The sequence below is a fragment of the Vombatus ursinus genome, unplaced genomic scaffold (genome assembly GCF_900497805.2).
Source record: "Vombatus ursinus unplaced genomic scaffold, bare-nosed wombat genome assembly UNPS02014791.1, whole genome shotgun sequence".
Taxonomy (NCBI): domain Eukaryota; kingdom Metazoa; phylum Chordata; class Mammalia; order Diprotodontia; family Vombatidae; genus Vombatus; species Vombatus ursinus.
Window position 1 is genome coordinate 80,422,126 of NW_020954569.1, and position 15,167 is coordinate 80,437,292.

General features: G+C 39.8%; 1 protein-coding gene across 6 annotated transcripts in view; it reads right to left on the reverse strand.

The window, feature by feature from the left end:
* The window catches only part of PDZD2 (PDZ domain containing 2), a 367,396-nt gene that overhangs the window by 86,064 nt on the left and 266,165 nt on the right, over nt 1-15,167 (reverse strand). The gene's annotated exons all lie outside the window — the stretch shown is intronic.

Here is a 15,167-nt window from a genome sequence, read left to right on the forward strand (position 1 = left end):
AGAGAGAGAGAGAGAGAGAGAGAGAGAGAGAGAGAGAGAGAGAGTGTTTCCTCACCAGAGTGTGCTGGAGTCAGTTTATCCTGATTTCCATGGTGATTCTAGATCATAGCATCATAGAATCTCACATTGGAAGGAACCTTCTGGGCCATCTGAGTCCAACTCCCTCATTTAACCATAAAGGAACGGATATGCCAAAAGGGTCATACCAGAAAAGAGCATTGGAGCCTATGGTCTCAGGTTCAAAATCAAGTGCTCTTTCTTTTTGTACTACCACAAGGATCAGAGTTTTCAGATCTGGATTTAAACACTGTCTAGTCCAATACTTTCATTTTGCAGATAAAGAAATGGAAGTTCAGAGACTTTAATAGAGTTGCTCAAGGTCATACAGGAAATTATAGGGAACGATGGAATTATGATCCTGTGTTCCTGACTCACAGGAACTATTCTTCCTACTCTCAAAGAGATATGAGGTGTAGTGGATAGAGCCAACCTCCCCTTCAGAAAGGCCTGGATTCAAATTCTGCCTCTGACCCTAGTTGTATGATCCTGGGCTAGTCACTGAACCTCTGTAAACCTTGTTTTCTTCATCTATAAAATGAGTGGTTTGGACCAAATGGTCCATCCCCATGGTCTCTTCCAGCTCTAAATCTTTTATCCTATGATTCTTTGGTTATTAATGTACAGTAAGACCTTGATTAACTAGGAGAGGAGGAAAAACATCCCTGAAAATGTCACTGGACTAGTATTTTTTCCTACACTTTGCTTTCAGAAGATGAGAAGTTATAAGGTCTCTCTCTCCTCTTCTATGCATATGTCTGTGTGTCCTTCTGTGTCTTTCTGTTTGTCTTTATCTTTCTGCTTGTCTGTGTCTCTCCATCTCTGTCTTCTTCTGTCCTTTGATGCAAATGTCTGTGTGTATCTTTTTATCTGTGTTCATCTGTTTGTCTAGCTCTGTCTGTTCTGGGCCCAGGAGAGATTCAACCGAGCACTTCCTACACCTACAAAACTGTACCATGAGCCTTGACATTTAGACTAAGGGCCCTGGGTCTGAAGGTCATCACTCAAAACAGATTCAATTACATTCACCAAACTATGTTTTCACCAAGGCAAGAGCTTTTACTCAAACATTTTTTTCAGTACGTTTTTCAACAAAAAAGTGGGTTTTTTTTACTCTCAGTTAATAAGAAAACAAAATGAAGGCATCCTATTGCCTGAGCATTCCAGTTAGTTGAGGTTATATTTTTAATAGAGCTCAGGGCTTGGAGTCAGAAGACTTTAGTTCAAATGTGGCCCCAGACATTTACTAGCTATATGACCCTGGGCAAGTCACTTAGCTCTGCTTTCCTCAGTTTCCTCATCTGTCAAATGAGCTGGAGAAGAAAATGGCAAACTACTCTAGTATCTTTGCCAAGAAAACCCCAGATGGTGTCACAGAGAGTCAGACATAACTGAAAGGACTGAATAACAAATATTTTGAATGTGCTTCTGAACATTCTGCACTGAGGCAGCAAGGTGACACAGTGGATAGCAAACTGGTCAGTAAAAGTTAAGCTCAGATCCCACCCTACTTATCTATGTGTCCCTGGACCAGTCTCTTAACCTGTCTGCCTCAGTTTCCTCATCTTTAAAATGGAGATAATAATAGTGTCTACCTCCCAAAACAAATGTGGGGAGAAAATGAGATACAATATGTATAAATTGCTTTGCAGATATTAAAGCTTCATAGAAATGCTAGCTATTATTAAAACAGCATTTTTGTTAAAAAAAATTTTGAAGTATTATTTTTTAAAATAGCTACATTTAAAGAGGTAAAATTCACTTCAGTTCCTCATACATAACCAATAGATGTACACATCTGTGGATATATTTAAGGGGCACAAGTCATCTTTGAGCATTCATAGGATCACTGAATTTTGAACTAAAAGAGACATCTGGAGATTATCTAGTCCAGCTACTTCATTTTAAATGGAAGGACAGGAGAAGGCACAGAGCAGTGAAGAAAGCTCTCCAAGTTGGTAAGGAACAGAGCTAGGAGGATTCTGCCTCCTAAGCCAGCATTATGTCACTCTATCATGTAGATGAAAAAATGACACCATTGACATTTGTCCTTCCCACAGCAGGCACCATTATGCTTTCTTGTTTTCTCCCCTAGTAGTGGGTAGAAATGAAACAACAGCTCATATTTATGCACAAATTCTATAGTGACTAAAATACTGTCATACAGCATCTCACTTCCATCTCAAAAAGATAGTTACTGGTGGGGTTTTACTCCAACTTTTACAAATGCAGATGCTAAGGGTTAGAGAGAAGCTAAGTCACTTTCTCAGGTCACACAGCTAGTAATTAGTAGAATCCAGACTGTAACTGAAGTCTTCTAATCCAGTCCCAGGCTTTTCCTACTTCAAATAACTCACAGGGCCTTGTCATGGCAGATGCATTTAGCAGGGTCACAAGGTCTGCCACTCTCCAAGCAAGTCCAGACAACTGAGGACTGTTCCCAGGCTTCTCCATCATCTTTATTTCCTACGCTGGTCCTAGCTTCCAAACTTCTGGAATTGTGATAGAAGTCACTGATATTAAAATGCTGAATCAATGGTCAGTTGCTAACTTCTAAGAGGAAATTTACTTTGTTTCAGACATTCCAGATTCTAGGAGCATCAATAAATCAACAAACATTTATTAAGGGCCTGATGTATGCCAGGCACAGTACTAGGTACTGAGGATGCAAAGACAAAAGTAAAACAGTCCCTGCCCTCAAAGAGCTTACAATCTAAAGAGATATGTGAATGTATGTGTATATATATCAGTATGTACAAAACAGATACAAGATAATTTTGGGGGAAGTCATTAGCATCTGGGAGGTGGGGTCATGAAAGGCTCCATGGTATCTGAGCTGAAAGCCAGATTGTAAGAAGCAAAGATGTAGATGGAGTACATTCCAGGTGTGAGGACTGGTCACTGCAAAAATATCGAGGGAGAAGAAGTCCTGTGTGTGATAAAGAGTAAAAAAGAGCTGGGATCTTCCACCTCTTTTTATTTTTTCTAGTTATGCTACATTGTTGTATGTGGGAGAGAGAATATCATGATGAAAACATTTGATCCAACTGGGAAGTGACTGAATAAATTACTATGTACTCATATATTACAATATTGTGGCCCATAAAACCACCACTATGAAGACTTCAAAGAAATATGGAAAGCCCTATTGAAGGAATGCCAAATGAGCTGAGGAGAATTAGAAATGCAAATTAAGAGAAAACAACATCAGAGGATTGGATCTTTATAAATAGAGAGAGACTCGGAAGGAGACAGCAAATGTATCATTTTGATTTTGAGTTTGTAAAAAAAAATGTATATTTTTGAGCCAAAGTTAAATAATTTAAATTTCAGGGTCTTATTTGGGGGTTCATTCCATGTTTGGTTAGATTATTTATCAGTAGTTCTTGCAAAAACTAAAATTTAAAAATTAGGCTTTGGCTAAGATGAGGAGGGAGGCCAAGATAAAGTTTAGGACTTGTCCACTTCACTAGAAAACAAATTCTTAGGCTAGGCTTGTTGATATATACTTCTAAGTGTTGAGGACTGGGCAAGCCTTTTGTTCAGAATACTACAAGAAGTAAACAAGAACCTGGAGGATTCAGGAGGAGACATGCAAATAAAAATGATCCAAACACAAGCCCCAGGTCATTTACTTTGGTTTAATGATGTTTTATAACCATCCTGCCTCCAGACTATAAACACTAATTATCAGAGACAAAATTAAGTTCCTGGTTTTTTCTTGTTTCTATAGTACCATGACACACATTACAAGTCTATAGGGAAAGCACTCCAGAATTTGCTTGCTATTACCTCAATTGGTACCTATTAACTGGGTGGAATGTTATTGTGTGGGGAAGACCTAGATAATGAACATTATTACCCATTCCTGGCCTGTGATCTTTACTCCCCCCATTGCCTCTGTTTTCCAAACTCAAACAAAATGGCAGCTTACCTCAATCTAGAGTAGAATCGTAGATCTTTAGAGATGAAAGGGACCATAGAGGTCATCAGGTCTAGTCTTCTCTTATAAAAGATGGAGAAGTGAAGGCCCCAGGAAGTAAAAACGACTTGCTCAAGGTCACAAAATCAGTTAGAGGCAGAACACAGACTAGAACTCAGGTATCCCAACTCTCATTCCAATGATCTACCATACTACTGTGTGACACACCCCTAAGGGACACCATGGAGACATCTATGGGATCTACTTCTTTAGTAATTTGAGTTATTCTGTTTGTAGGATACAGATGCCTTCATTTTACAGTAGAATTTAAGCTCAGAGCATAATGGCTATTTTCTGTTTTCTCTTTGAGTTTTTGGCTATTTTTGGCTATTTTCTGTTTTCTCTTTGGGTGCCCCCATTGCCCAAGCCCAGTGCATTGCACACAAGAGGTGCTTAATAAATGCTTGTAGAATTGAATTCATGCAGTGCTTCTGCATTTTTCAAAGCTCTTTCATTTCAATTTCATTTCAATTTCTTTTTCCCATTTGATCCTTATGATAACAGCAGTACTGTGACTCTAGCACCTAGAACATTAGGTGCTTTCACAGAGTAGGTACTTAATAAGTATTTATTGAACTGAATTAAATGAGGTTAAAATATATATTAGTATCCCTCTTTTTGACAGATGAGGAACCAGACAGGTATAAGTAGGGGAAATATTTTTGGGGGTGTCTTCTGTGCCTGACTTCTGTTATGTTGGTAAGAAGTAAGGAAGAAAATAAGGAAAACAGAGAAAGCAGGAATACAACTAACATCCTGAAATGTTGCTTGCTGTGCCTCTGTAGTGGCAGAAAAGAGAATAATTATATAGGAAAATGTGCATTAAGTTGTACATTAAGTTAAGCACCTTAAGTTCACCTATAGCATATAAGCTATTAAGGTAAAAGAGAACATTATCATGTCCTGTATTGTTCTGATGCTCAAGATTCTTCATATTTACCCACCACCCACCCGCCAAAATAATCTTCCTAAAGCACAAGACTGCCCAGGTCACTCCCCTGCTCATCCATGCTCGGTGGTTCCCTACTGACACTAAAAATATGTATACATTTCTCAGGCTGGGATTCCAAGTCCCTCACAATTTGCTTCCACCTTTCCAGCTATTTCACAATATTGTCTTTCTTTTTCTGACCTTACGCAAGTTTCTTGAACCTGGCATTCCATCTCCATGCCTAAAGTGTACTCCTGCAACTGGAAAACCCAGAGGTGCCCCCTCTGATAAGAAGCCCTCTCTGATCCTGTAGCTGTTACTGCTCTCTCCTCTCCCTCTAATTGCCTTTCATTTCCACTCAGCTGTTTTCCTGTTGCATCTCACTTCTTGGGGAGCAGTGTTTTTTTGTCTAGTTTTATATTTACAGTGCCTCATATGTGTTATTGTTGAATCGTTTCAGTCATGTCTGACCATGACTCCATTTGCGGTTTTCTTGGCAAAGACACTGGAGTGGTTTGCTATTTCCTTGTCCAATTAATTTTACAGATGAGGAAACTGAGGCAAACAGGGTTAAGTGTCTTGCCCAGGGTCACACAGCCAGTAAATGTCTGAGACCAGATTTAAAGTCAGGAAGATGAGTCTTCCAGACTCCAGGCCTAGCACTCTATCCGTTGTGCCACCTAGCTACCCCAAAATCTACACAAAACAGTTAAACCATCTGTGTAAAATATAAATGCAAATATGTGTACATACATATGTATGTACATATGTGTATATATACATATATATGATATAAATGGCTTTTCTATGTAATAAGTGAATCCTCTTGGTTCTATCAGATGTAGGGAAGTAAAAGTAGCCAAATCCTTTAAAGAAGATAGTAATGATAGCTACTTAAAGAAGGTAGTAATGATAGATAATAATCAGTAATAATAGCTAGCATTTATTTAGTGCTTTGAGGTTTGTGTTGTTGTTTAGTCATTTTCAGTCCTGTCTGACTCTCCATGGCCCCCTTTGGGGTTTTCTTGGCAGAGATCCTGGAGTGGTTTGACATTTCCTTCTCCAGCTCATTTAAAGCACTTTGAATATTATCTTATTTGATCTTTACAATAACTCTGTGAGATAGGTGTTATTACTATTTCCATTTTGCAGACGAAGAAACTGAGCCTGAAAGAGATGAAGTGATTTGCCCAGGGTCACACAACCGGTAAGTGTCCAAGACAAGATTTGAGCTCAATTCTTCCTGATACCAACTCCAGCACTCTATTCACTGTACCACTTAAGGTCCCAGTAAGACTATCTCAACATAAAACAACAAAGTTGAGCATCAAGTTAAAAAAATGAATGTCATCTTAGGAACTTGTGATTCTGTTTATCAGTTATAATTTTAATGGTACTTTCATTTCGATTTAGTTCAATGAGCATTTCCTTAAGTACCTAGTGTGTGCAGAGCACTGTGTGAAGTACCACATGAGATAAGACCTGCCCTCATGGAGTTTACAGAGGCTTTCTCATAATCTTATCTCAACTTATCTTGACAACAGCCATGTGAGGTAGTTGGTACAAGTATTATTGTTCCCATTTTACAGATGAAGAAACAGGCTCAGAAAGATTATAACTTGTCCAAAGTCTTATAGTTAGTAGAGGAGGGACTTCAACTCAGATCTCTTAACTCTAGTTCCAGGGACCTTTTCCACTCTAACATGAACTTGAATGGCATGAATCTTACTTTAAAGGAAAGAAGCATATTATTACCAGTTAATTTCAAGGACTATCAATGGACAAAGAGCTTTGCTTAGGTTCTTGGCCGCGGTCCTTTTCTGGTCCATGCAGTCTTGAAATTCAAAGGGCTTAAGAATGGCCTCACAAGATTGATGTCTACATGTGAGTTTACTTTAGGTAAAGGAAAGTTTTTCTTTAGGTAAATGATACACATCTTCATGGCACAATCTCTTTACAACATATATGCTATTGAAAATGTCCCTTTAAGAATGAAGCATCTCATAAGAAATGACAAGCAGGATGCTTTCAGATAAACCTGGAAAGACACATGAATTGATGTAAAGTGAAATGAGCAGAACTAGGAGAACACTGTACATAGTAAAATCAATATTGTAAGGATGATCGACTGTGTGAGACTTAGCTGTTCTGATCAAAACAATGATCCAAGGCAATTCCAAAAGGACTCATGATGAAAAACGCTATCCACCTCCAGAGAGAGAACTAATGGAATCCAAGTATAGATCGAAGCGTGCTATTTTCACTTTATTTATTTTTCTTGTTGCTGTTGGATTTGTTTGTTTTTAGGTCTTTGTTCTTTTTTTTTGAAACACAGCTAATATGTTTTGCAAGAGTGCACATTTATAATCTATATCTAATTGTTTGCTGTCTCACGGAGGGGAAAGGGGAAAGAGAGGAGAGAATTTGGAACTCAACATTGAAAAGACCAAAAGTTGAAAAATTGTTTTTACATGTAATTTGAAAAAAAATAACAATTTTCACATTAAAAAAAGAAAGAAAGAGAAAAGAATCAAGCACCTCACAATCTGCTCATTTCCAGCTCAGAACCTTTACATGAAGGCATTTCCTAGACTTCCCATGAGCTCCTTGGCTGATGGTAAATGATCAATACAAACCATCATCCACTGTTTGCCTGCTGCTCCCATCATTCCTCTGGTGTGAATTTCCCATCAAAGCCAGGGTCTCTCTTAGACACCGTCTACCACAGCAGGCTGCATTCTGTTTATCTGTGGCTCTCTCTAGTAATGCTTTTATCATAATACACAAAACGGCAAATAAGTTCTCCGTATATTTGTAATGCCACTAATTCCCCTAACTAGGTGATTAGTATTATTGAACAACTACTAGATACAGAATAGCAAAGTAGGTGATAGGAAAAACAAAGATGATGTTACAAAAATAAATGTCTCCTTGTCTTCAAGGACTTTATAATGAAACTGGGGGTGGGGTGGAAGGAGGTAATATACCCTTGAAGTCATCTGAGCACAGTAATAAAGTAATACAACAACAAATGAAAAAGGGGCTGCTGAGCCAAGGAGTATGTTCAAGTCAATCAGAAAAATCACAATTTTAGATCCAGAAAGGACAATGGAGAATTTCAAACTGGAGATACCTTCCCCAGTTTCACAAATACGTGCTTATTAGCTCCTTTAAGATCTAGCTGTTTAGTGGCAAATCCAGGAGGAAAACGTTGGTCTCCTGAGCTTTATCCCATTGTGCTTTTCACTCCAGCATGCTGTCTCACCTTAGGGCCTCCTTAGAAAGTAATTTCATTTCCCAGTTCCTCTCTTTTCTCATCTGTAAAATTGGCATCATAATACCTGCCGTGCCTACTCCACATGATTGTCTCAAGGCTCAACAGGGGTGGCACATGCCTATTATACCTGCTACTTAGGAAACTGATACCAATGGATCTCTTGAGCTTGGAGTTCTGTCCTGCAGTGCGTTAAAGCCAACTGGGTGTCTGCATTACATCTGGCACCAATATGGTACAGGGGGACATACAAATACAAAGATTATTGGACACCAAGTCCAGCACTGTCCCTACTCTATACCATGTTGGGTTAGGGTCTCAGCTTTGTACTAGTTGTGTGACCTGGGACAAGTTATTTAATCTCTGAGATTCGGTTTCCTCATCTGTAAGTGGGGATTAATAACTGGGGCATCTCTTACAACAGCATTACAATTCAGAGCTACAGACAGATAGAAATGAAGTCTGCTCCAAGTGGGCTTCTTAGGCCTGTGTCTAAGAAAACTTGGCTTTGATGGGAAATGGGGGCAATAATGACAGAGATTAGCCATTTTGGATCAATGATTTACCATCAGCTACAGAGGTCCAGGATCCTTGGAAGCAAAACATTTAAAAGAGAGGAGTTGAAGGAGGAGCTGGAGTCAGACTGTTATTCAAAGACACAAAAGAATGAATAGTCTTTTTATTGTACTTCTTCAGCATCTCTGACATTGGTTCCCTTCTCTTCCCTTAATATAGGCACAATACTAGTCCAACCCCTTATCACCTTTCCTCTGGACTACTGGAATAATCTCTTAATTGGTCTCCTAGCTTCCAACCTCTCACCTCTTCCATCTATCCTCCACCAGGCTTCCAAAATAATTTTCCTAGATCCAAAGGTGCCATTATGTGTCACACACACACACACACACACACACACACACATCCTCAATCATCTCTCTCCAACTACCTTTCAATTAAGTTCAAGAAGCTTTTATTAAGTACCTACTCTATATCAGACACAGTGATAGGCTCTGATAATGAGAGAGAGGGAAGGGAAGATTGAGAGGGAGGGGGAGGGGAAGAAGAAGGAGTAGAGGAAAGGGGAGAATTATGTTGGGTTTTTTTTTTTTGGTTTTTTTTTTTTTAGGCAATTGGGGTTAAGTGACTTGCCCAGGGTCACACAGCTAGTAAGTGTCAAGTGTTTGATCTGAGGCCAGATTTGAACTCAGGTCCTACTGACTTCAGGGCCAGTGCTCTATCCACTGAGCTACCTAGCTGCCCCGAGAATTGTGGTCTTGAAGGAGCTTCCAGAGACTATCACATACATTTATTCCAGCTGATCTTCAAAATATTTGATGCAACTACTTGGAATCATAGAACTTGTCTAAATTCCAAACAAACCTGAGACCTCATTGGTATTAGGAACTTTGGCTGAATAAATTCCCACGATCAATGCAGATTTGCACCTGTTCTACAATTTAGAGTCTTAGAGTTGCTGGGGGCTCTGAGAGGTTAAAGATCATACTGTTGGTATGAGGCAGAGACTAGAGTTGTACCCTGATACCAGGGTTTTTCTGACTCCAATGATGATGCCCTATTCACTAAACCTCTCTAAATCTCATAGTAACTACTAGTATTCTCATTTTAGAAATTAGAAAACTTAGGCTCAGAGAGGTTGTCTTGCCTAAGGTCACTCAGAAAGTAATACTCTCCTTCCTGAACCATACATCCCAATCAAACTGGCCTATTCTTGTTCCACAAACTTACATCCATCTTCTGCCTTCCTGCCTTTCCATAGGCTCTCACTCATGCCAAGAAGGCTCTGCCTCCTCAATGAAGCACCTTAGAATTTGTAGATTCCTTCAAAGCTCCGCTCAGCTCAGCTGTCACCTTCTATCAAAAGCTGAAAAGTAATGCAGGATAGAGTGCCAGGCTTGGAGTCAGGGAGACCTGAGTTCAAATTCAGTCTCAGACAACTTACTAGCTGTGTGACCCTGGGCAAGTTACTTAACCTCTGTTTGCCTCAGTTTCTTCATCTGTAAAATGAGGGTAATAATAGCACTTATCTTCCATAGGGAGGTATCAAATGAGATAACAATTGTAAAGTGCTTAGTATGGTGCCTGGCACATAGTAAGTCCCCTCTAATAAATGTTAGCTTTAATATTATTATTATTACTTTATTATTGTTGTTGTTGTTATCATCAGCCTCTTCTGGTAGTTGTCAGGGCTCTCTGCCTCCTCAAAATATCTTGGATTTATACATCTCCATACAGGTTGTATTCCCATATAGAATGTAAGCTCCTTGAAGGCAGAGATTGTTTCATTTTTTTAAATCCCTGCACCTAGTATGTGCCTTGCACATAGTAGGAGCTTAACATATGCTCATATAATTGAAATGAATGCTTGTTAAGCAAAGGCCAGAGTAGAAAAATGAGGTAAGGGATAGCAATAAGTCTTTGAGGATAATTCTTTAAAAATCTTTCACATTGACTGATGGATACAGAAGAAAGGAGATAAATGTGTAGCATAAGGATATGAAAAAGAATGAACTTGAATAGGAATAAGTTTGAAAGTAACCCAGAAAGTAATATCTTTAAGTTGTATACACATGAGTGTTAGCTCTGGAGTCCGAGAATGTGAGTCCTCACCCAGCTCTGACCCTTACTCTATGGCACTTCGAGCAAGTAAGTCATTTAACCTCTCCGAGGCCCATTTTCCTCATCTGCAAAGTGAGGAGTTGAACTAGATGATTTCTGGGATCTCAGTTCTAAATTTATGATCCTTTATTCTAAGTCCATGTTCAGGATCATTGTATAAAAGTCTAGCAAAGCTCTCCCCCCCAGTTCTGAAGGGTAATTAATGGTGAAGAAACAGAGACAAGCCAGAGAGGTTTCAACCCTCAGAGCAGAGCTTTTTACCACCTTTAAGCCTACGTGTCACCCCAGCTCCCAACTGAATACTTCAGCACTTACAAAACCTCAAATTACTAACGGCAACAGAACATTTATGAGCAATCCTAAAATAACAAACCAGCCTGTGCTTGTGATGGGGAGGAACACACACACACACACACACACACACACACACAACTGCAGATTATACAGACTTCACTTTCACGCTGCCAAAGGGGTGAGTATAGCCAACAGTGTGTATGGGGGGGGGGCTCACTGGGGAGAGGATGCTTGGACTGTTCTCTAGGCTTCCAGAAATTCTTCAAGAGAAGGCGTTTGATCAAACCAATCAGCACCAGGTAACGTGGGCAGGCCCTGGCTAAGCTTCCTCTTGCCCCCCTACCAAATGGTGGTAGCATTTCTCTACCCATCCACTGCTCCAGATTCAGAGACTTCCAGAGGAGGAAGGGATCTCAGATATCATAGCTGAAGAAGATGCCTCCTGCAACATTCCTGATGAATAAGTGGTCATCCAGCCTTTGCCTAATGACCTACAAAGGCCAGAAAGTCATCGATTCTTGAAGTAGCTCACTTTACTTTTGGACAGCTCTCTCCACTGTGAAGTTTTTCCTTACATGAAGCCAAAATCTACTTCTCTTCAACCTTTTTTCAATAGAGGAACCAGCCTGTAGGGGTAAGGTGATGGGATCTGAGACACCATCTCTCTTGGTATTCTCCCTATTTTTGCCCTAAAGTTCATGGCTATTCCCTGGAGTTCTACTTGCTACGGTACTGAAGGGTAATCCTCCACCCCATGGGAGGCAGCCCATGACGTTCCAAGAAGGACAAAAGAGTAAACAAGTGCCTATATCCCCTCTTATGGAATATCATGAAGAAGGGCATTTCACAGATTCAAAATATAAACATTCAAACCAATGAATATAGAAATCTTTGTTCTAATTTCTGTGTAATCCAACACACTTGAATTATATAGCCAATGATGTTATTTATATATCTCATATGCACACATTTGTATGGATTATTTGTCTTTTAAATATAGCATATGTGTATATAGATATATATCTATATATCTATATTTATCACATCTATTCTCATCACACACACACACACACACACACACACACACACACACGATTTTCTGATTCAGAGGCTGGCAACTGATTGATTGACTGTCTTTCCATTAGGCCACTTGCCTCTGACAGTCAATGTTACCCTGTTCACTGAACTCTGCAGTGTTCCCAGGAAACTAAGATGATAAGTTGAAGAATGGTTGCAGATTGCCTTGGTAGAGAAAGTTTCCTTACCACAAGTTCCATATAGTTATAACAATACCAGTGGAATATATGGAAACAAGAACATATTCTTATAATCTGGTCCCCTCTGATGCTCCAACATGACATGGAGCTGATCCTAGATCCTTTAAGATGCTGCTAGCAGAGGAGACACTCTGGCAATGGCCTGGGTGACTGAGAACAAGCCTAGCTCAGTTTCAGAGGCTTGTGATGAGAAAATTGGTGAGCAGGTGATGATTTTTGTTTTTGTTTTCTACAGCCAGTCATTAAGACATTGACTGAGGGGTTGCAATTTGACTGAATATTAACCCTGTTGAAATTACAGATCTTTCAAAGTTTTGGAGTACTATGGATTGAACGTTTATTCAATTCAACCATCATTTAGCAAGCATGAACTATTTATCGAGTAGAGTATATACAAGACACTGGTGCTGGGAATAAAGAGACAAAACCCCACCAGACCCTGACATTCTATTAGAAGGATGTATGAATACATACACATAAGTATGAAGTGAGACAAAGTTTTTTCAGGAGACAGAGTGCCAACAATTGCGAGGCCCAAGAAAGGCTTCATGTAGGAGGTGGCACCTGAACTGAGCTTGGAACACAGCTGGGGATTCCATGAGGTCAAGGTGAGGAGCGAGTGCATTCCAGATGTGGGGACCAGGTGTACAAAGTTATGGAGGCAGGAGATCAAATCTGTATAGAAAGCAACCAGTAAGTCTGTTTGACTGCAATAGAAAGTACATAAAAGGGAATAATACAAAATAAAACTGGAAAGGCAGGTGGGAGACAGATGGTAAGGGGTTTTAAATGCCAGAGTAAGGAATCTGTACTTTATTCTAGATGAAATAGGCTATTTAGGATTTTGGAGCAGGAAGCTGACATGATCAGATCTATGGCAGTTACATGGAGGAGGAATCAGAGAAAGGAAAAACTGGAGGTGGTGAGGGCCTAAGCTAGGATACAGGCTATATGAGTGAAGAGAAAGATACTCTGGAGGGAGGCTCAACAATTATTGGCAACCAGTTGGGTACTAAGGTTGAAGGAGAGGAAAGAGTCAAAGATGACCAGAATTTCAAAGTTGGTTCAAAGTTCAAAATAGGGAAGTTTATTCAAGGGATGGATTTGTGGAGAAATACAAGGAGTTCATTTTAGATCTACTGAGTTTGAGATACCTCCTAGACATGTGGGTGACGATGTCCAGCAGTCAGTCAGTCAGTCAGTCAACAAGCCTTTATTAAGCTCCATGTTCCTGGCCTTGTGCCTAAGCATGAGGAATAGAAAGGTGAAAACAATCCCTGCTATCAAGGAACATACACTCTAATACAGAAAGAACAAGTTAATAACTAGGTCCATACAAGATGGAGAGAGAGGAAAGGGAAGGTCATCAGAGAGGAGAAGGCACTAGCATCTGTGAGGCCTATTCCAGAAGGTGGAACGACAGCTTCATTCTGAAAGAAGTAAGGCAAATGGAGAGGCCTAGGGGAGGGGGTAGAGTATTACCAGCACTGGGGGGAGAGTGGGTGGTACAAAGTCAAGGAGACTAGAGATTGTTGTCTGAAAACTCCCAAGTAGGGCAGCATGACTAGACTGTAGAGTGAATGGAGGGGAGCAAGGTATAAGAGAAATGGAAAGGCACTATAAATGCCCAACAGAGGGTTATAGTTTTTGATCTTCAAGGTAACAGGGAGACAGTGGGGTTCAATGAGCAGGGGTGGGGGTCAGAGCTGCCTTTGCCCTTTAAAATTGACTTTGGCAGCTAATTAAAAGACAGATTGGAGCAGAGAGAAATAACACTGGGAAAGCAGTTAGAAGGCTATTACAGTAATCTAGGGAAGAGGAAATGAGGCTCTGAACCAGAATTGTGGTTATGTGAGGGGAGAGAAGGGGACGTATGAGAGTTACTGTGACGGTGGACACAAGATTTGGCAAAGGATTGGACTTGCATGTTGAGAGTGAAGAATTGAGATGATAACAAGGATGTGAACCTGGGAGACCGGGAAGATAGTGGTACACACACCACTTAAGTTCTAGCTCCCTGAAATACGACCTTAGGTTGCTGGTATGATGGGACAGGGGTGGAACGGCATTTTAAAACAGAATCATAGGATCTGAAATGGTGACACTGTGAACACCTGTATGATACAGTTGCCCCAGAATTTAAGTATTATTATCTTGAATATTGTTTACATATATACCATCACACTTACAAAACAACATGATAAAGTGGAAAGAACATTGGATTTAGAGTCACATGATGGGTCTGAATCCTATGCAGCTTTGGCAAGTTGTGCGTAATAGATTTGCAGTTTCATGTGCAATCATCTTTTTATTTATTTTATTTATTTTATTTTAAAGGCAGTTGGGGTTAAGTGACTTGCCCAGGGTCACACAGCTAGTAAGTGTCAAGTGTTTGGTCTGAGGCTGGATTTGAACTCAGGTCCTCCCGACTTCAGGGCCAGTGCTCTATCCACTGCGCCACCTAGCTGCCCCTCAATCATCTTTTTATTATACTATGTTATGAAATACTTGCTTTATTCCATAAATTAAGAATAAAATAATTTTTTTAAAAAAGCTGTGGGCAAATCACATAACCTCTCTGGGCTTCAGTTTCTTCATTTGTAAAATGAAGGGATTTGATTAGATGGTCTCTTCTAATTCTAAGTCTATAATCCTATGATCTTTAATTTATCAGAGTTTAAAAATATCTAAGTACTTTATGAAAATTCTGGATAA